This window comes from Pinus tabuliformis, chromosome 7 (genome assembly GCF_031772625.1).
Source record: "Pinus tabuliformis cultivar Carrire ecotype Pingquan chromosome 7, CPIR1, whole genome shotgun sequence".
Taxonomy (NCBI): domain Eukaryota; kingdom Viridiplantae; phylum Streptophyta; class Pinopsida; order Pinales; family Pinaceae; genus Pinus; species Pinus tabuliformis.
Window position 1 is genome coordinate 721767665 of NC_142293.1, and position 5571 is coordinate 721773235.

The following is a 5571-nucleotide window of genomic DNA, read 5'->3' on the forward strand; positions in this document are numbered from 1 at the left end:
TTGTCTTTGTGCCAAAGATGGAACATGGTGCATGTGTGTGTACTTCCGTGCATTGAACAAAATTATGGTAAATAATCATTACCCACTGCCTAGAATAGATGATTTACTTGATCAATTGAAAGATGCAAAGTATTTTACTAAGTTTGACTTAAGGAGTCGCTACCATCAAATTATAATATCTGAAGGAGACATTTGAAAGATAGCATTCAAAACAAAACAAGGTTTGTTTGAATGGCTAGTTATGCCTTTTGGTTTATGTAATGCTCCTACTACATTCATGCTTGTGATGAATGATGTGTTGAGGCCATTTCTTGATGAGTTTGTTATAGCCTACTTAGATGACATCTTAATTTTTAGTAAAACTTGTGATGAACATGTCATGGATGTAAGAAAAGTACTTGATGTCTTGAAAAAAGAAGAGTTGTATCTTAAGATGTCAAAGTGTGAGTTTCAAAAAACTTCTTTAGTTTACTTGGCTCATATTGTTGGAGGAGGTGAGTTGAAAATAGATGCCTCCATGGTTGATGTCATTTTGAATTGGCCAAGGTCCAAGACAATTACTTTGGTAAGACGTTTTTTGGGAGCAACCCAATATTGGAGGAAATTCATTGCTAATTTTTCTCTTATATAAGCTCCTTTGCATGCATTGACAAGTGTGAAAAAGGTTTTTTAGTGGGGAGGCAAACAACAAAAGGTCTTTGATGCATTGAAGAAAAATATCAGTTCATCTCCAATGCTTGCACTTCCAGACTTGAGACAGTCATTTGAGATTCAAACTTATGCTAGTGACTATACCATGGGTGCAGTCCTCATGCAACATGTTCAGGCTATCTATTTTCATTTGGAAACTTTTAATGGTGCAGTGACTAACTATCCTACATATGACAAGGAATTGTATGCATTGGTTCAAAGTGTGAAAAAGTGGAAATGCTACTTGATGGGTAAGGAAACACTCATTGGCATTGATCATCAACCATTGCAATACCTACAATCTCAATCAAAGTTGCAGCAATCAAGGCACTTATGATGGATGGGTTTTCTTCAACAATTCCACTTGGTAATTAGGTATAAGAAAGGTATCTATAATAAAGTCACCGATAAGCTTTCTAGGCCTATTGTTAGTGCAAGTACTTTAATCAAGCATAATTTTGTTTTACATGAAAGTTATATTGAGAAATATGCATTAGATAATGACTTTCAAGATTTTTATGCAAGCTTGAGTCAAGGTAGACAACTAGAGGAATTGGATTAACATTTGCATGATAACTTGTTGTACAATATTGGAAAGCTTTGTATTCCACAGGGAGAAAGAGTTAACATCATAAGAGAGGCACATACTTCTCTTATTGTTGGTCATTTCAGTGTAAGTAAGATGGTGGAACATGTACAGAGGTATTGTTATTGACCTCATATGCTTGAAAGTGTGTCTCATTTTATTAAGGGATGTTCATTATGTGCAAGCAGTAAGCCTAGCAATAGGAAGTCAGGATTGTACACACCAATTCCAGTTGCTTCACGACTGTGGGAGATTGTTTCTATGGATTTTGTAGGAGGTCTTCCATTGTCAAAAATAGGTCATGGTTATTTATATGTAGTTGTGGATAGGTTCAGCAAAATGTGTATTTTGATGCCATGTAAAAAGAAAGTTACAACTGAACAAACTGCTCATTTATTCTTTTAGAATATATAGGTGCATTTTGGATTTCCCACATCCATTGTTAGTGATCTAGATTCTTGCTTTGTTGGAATTTTTGGTCAAGCTTGTGGGGATTCATGGACGCCAAACTGAAAAAGAGTACAACTTTTCATCCACAACAGATGGTCAAACAGAGGTGGTGAACAGAACGGTGATACATCTTCTTCATGGGTATTGCAACAAGCATCCTAAGTTGTGGGATGAACATTTGCACTATATTCAACATGCTTACAACCACTACAAGCACTCTTTAAATTAAACATCGCCATTTGAGGCATGTTTGAGATAATTTCATAAATCTCCTTTGGATTTTATTTCTAGAAAAGATGTTTCTATTGATGGTCATAGCAACATAGACAAAGAAATAAAGTTCATTGAACAAATCCAATTGGTACACCAAAAAGTTCAAGAAGAAATTGAAAAGAGCCAAGGAAAGCAACAAGGCAAGGCACAAAAAGCATCGTGAAGATCACAACTTCCAAGTTGGTGATGAAGTTTGGCTTCACATTAGCAAAGAGGGGCTCCAAGGAGAAGGTGAAAAGCTAAATCCAATTAGATATGGTCCATTCAGAATTTCGAAAAAGATTGGTAACAATGCCTTCAGGTTGGATTTGCCTTCATATATGAAAATTTATGTTGTTGTTAATGTTGAGAATTTAAGGTTGTATGAGTCTCCTTTGATTGAAGATCAAGGAGAGAATGTTCAAATTCCATCTATTAAAAAAATTTCTCTAGAATTCCTTGATGAGCTTTAGCAAGACACTATACTTGACAGAAGAACAAGGACATCAAAAAGGGGAAGTGTCGATTATCTTCGAGTGGGGCTCAAGGGTGAAAATCCTTCAAAAGCCAAATGGATAGAGATTGGAAAGGTGAGGGAAATGTACCCTCACCTGCTAAACAATTGAAAGTGATCATTGGGGTCTAAAACACTTCCAGTGGGGAGGAGTGATCAGGTGCTCAAAATTATGCTAAAAACTCAAAGTTGTCAGAATGGTGTGGAACCTAAACGACCGCATAGTGCCCATCATCCTAAATCCGGCGCAACTCATTTCGTGCGAAACGAACATCGTATGCTCCCAGAAATGCGATCTGTTCACTTTGTCAATCAGGTAAAAAAAATTGCAGATGGCTACTAGGGATGCTGACTAGGCATCTGTACCGCCTAGGTGGTAAGGGGAATATTCCTAGAATATTCCCAAAATATTCTCAAAATATTCTGTTGAGTTGGTGAAGTCCTATTGGTCCATGTGTTTGGGTTAGCGTTAATCAGGAGGTGACATGTGGCTAAGATAGAGGCTTGCACATGTCCTCCTAAAGGCATTTTAAATTTTTTTAAGAAGTTTTGGGATCAATTTCTAAGCTTTTTACCACTCAATGTCTTTACTAGCTTAGGATTCTAATTAACACTAACATATTTACACTAGCTACTATCCAAGAAATGCATGGAAGTGTTTGGAGCTTCACTGTGAAGTTTTCTTAGAAGACTGTATGTTCAAATCCAAAGGGATAGGGTATGTACATCTCCATAGACTTTAGCATACAAACTACTATATGGAGGGGCTCCCTTGTCTCACAAGCAAGGAGACCTCATACACAAATTTGGTGTTGGACTCAAACACGACCTTAGAAAAAAGATTTTTATTACCATTATTTGAATGCATTATCTCCTAAAGTAAGAGGAACTAGCACTCAGTAGGCTTCAACAATTCATCACCTAAGATCTAACACATTTACTCCCTTCTTCTAATTGAGGGGTTATTGATAGATGCATAAGCACAACACCTTTGTTTCCTATGAAGGGTAGCTTAAAGAAGTGTCATTATTGAAGGTTGGTTCTTAATTCCATAATTCCTACTACTTTAAAATTTAATGTTATTGTATGTTGTATCTTACATTGTTTGTGATCATTATTAAACATAATTGTTGAAGAAATTTATTTTATCTATATCTATATAATGCATTACCTCTTAGAGTAAGAGGTAATATTAGCTCTAGTTGGCAAATTATTGTCACATTCATGGTTGACATTTCTTTAGCAATCCACCACCTAAGGTCTAGCAAGATTGGCAACAAGTTCTACCACGCTCCTTTCTTCTAATTACAAATTTATTAAAGGCTAGATGACTCCACCAGTCCTTGTCTAGGATCTATCATACCTAGAAACATTAAATATTAATGCTTCATTTGTTAAAAAATTATTAAGTATTTCCAATACTAAGACCCTATGCCAACTTATTATTTCTCCATGTTGGAGGGGGTTTTTTAAGCTCCATGTCAAAGAAATTGGCTTCTTCAATCTTATGAAGGGAATATGGAGTAAGAGGATCCATCCTATCACCATCTCCCTGGACTTCTATTTGGTTCATAACAACATTCAAGTCACATTTATAATTACATAGTTCTTTTTAACAACATTTGACAAAAAGAAACCATCCTAAAAAGCCTACTTATTTTGGAAAAAACCATAAGTACTCATAATAAAAATATTTCTATCAAGTACTAATGAGAACAATTCAATCCAATTAGAAAAGTGTAGCATACTCAAAATTTCATCAAATTGTTTTGTTCCATGTAATGATTAACCCTCCTAATCTACAATTTCAATCTTGACCCATAAACTCCTAGTTTTTAAGAAACCCATTTAGAATATCAATTTCATATGTATGCTTAATCATTATCTCTTGAATTAGAATTATGCCTAGTTTGTGATATCTACAAACTTATGAAATGCACTTTTAGGGGGAAGTATTCAAACCCCTTCCATTCAAAGACATATAAAATAATTTTGATACCTTCCTTGAGGTACATCACATTATAAGGGACCCATGGGTTGTCTTTTGTTTGTATCACTAATTCCCTCACCATATTTTACTTACCATGATGTATGAAGGGTTTTGTTGGGCGCGAGATCTCCCAAGGGAAGTTTTGGGCTTAAAGCCCAGATTTTGACTAAATCCTATGTAAAGACTCTGCATTTTGTGGGCGCGGAGCGCGGACTTGTAAATGAGTCATAGGGTTGTCCACCCTCATTTTTGTAATGTAATGTCGACTTTAGAGATCTATCCATGGTCCACGGATCATGGGATTGTATAAATAGAGCGAGGCTCTAAGTTGTAAAGGGGGGAATCAATAGACATGAATGAAGGATGAAGAATTGAGTCTTATCTGTGTAGAGTCGAGTCTTTGGGTCATAGAGTAGGAGAAGGCCCTATAGCTGAGTGCGCAGAGGCCTAGTAGTCCACAGTTGAGTGCAAGGACCCATGCAGCTAAGTGCGCAGGGTGAGTCGAGTATGTAACCAATTGGAGAAGTAATAAAGAAGAAGTTTCATATCATTTCTATGTATCTTTTCCCTATTTTATATATTGAATGCGTTGGATATAAATTACATTTCCACTGTCTATATGTTGCGCGAACTCATATGATTGTGTTAAATAAGAGAATGTAAGATAAAGTATCTGTTTACGCGAAGTTAACTAACAATTGTAAGAACATAAGTAAGATCCACGGTGTAACTTGGGGCAATAGCGCGGATTATTGCCTTAGCAACGCGAAAGAACCTCAGCCCCTGGTTAGTGTTGTGCAAAGGTGATTGTAACAGATCGTGAAGGTCTCGCAGGACAGGACAGTGCACGAAGTGACCTACGCGAAGCTATTCATAGTAGGACTAAAATGACCCCTCAGACATCTCCAGGGTGCGGAAACTTTGTTCCAGCATCCTCCCATACTACTTCGGGTGAGACCTTAATCCACGCTTCGCGGGCTGTTTTGTCTAATTAACTTTGAACCTGGGTTAGGCCCCCTCAAGCCAACAAGTTTCCTTCCTACAATGCTCGCCCACCCTCCCTTCCCCACTTCCACAATTAAAATGAAA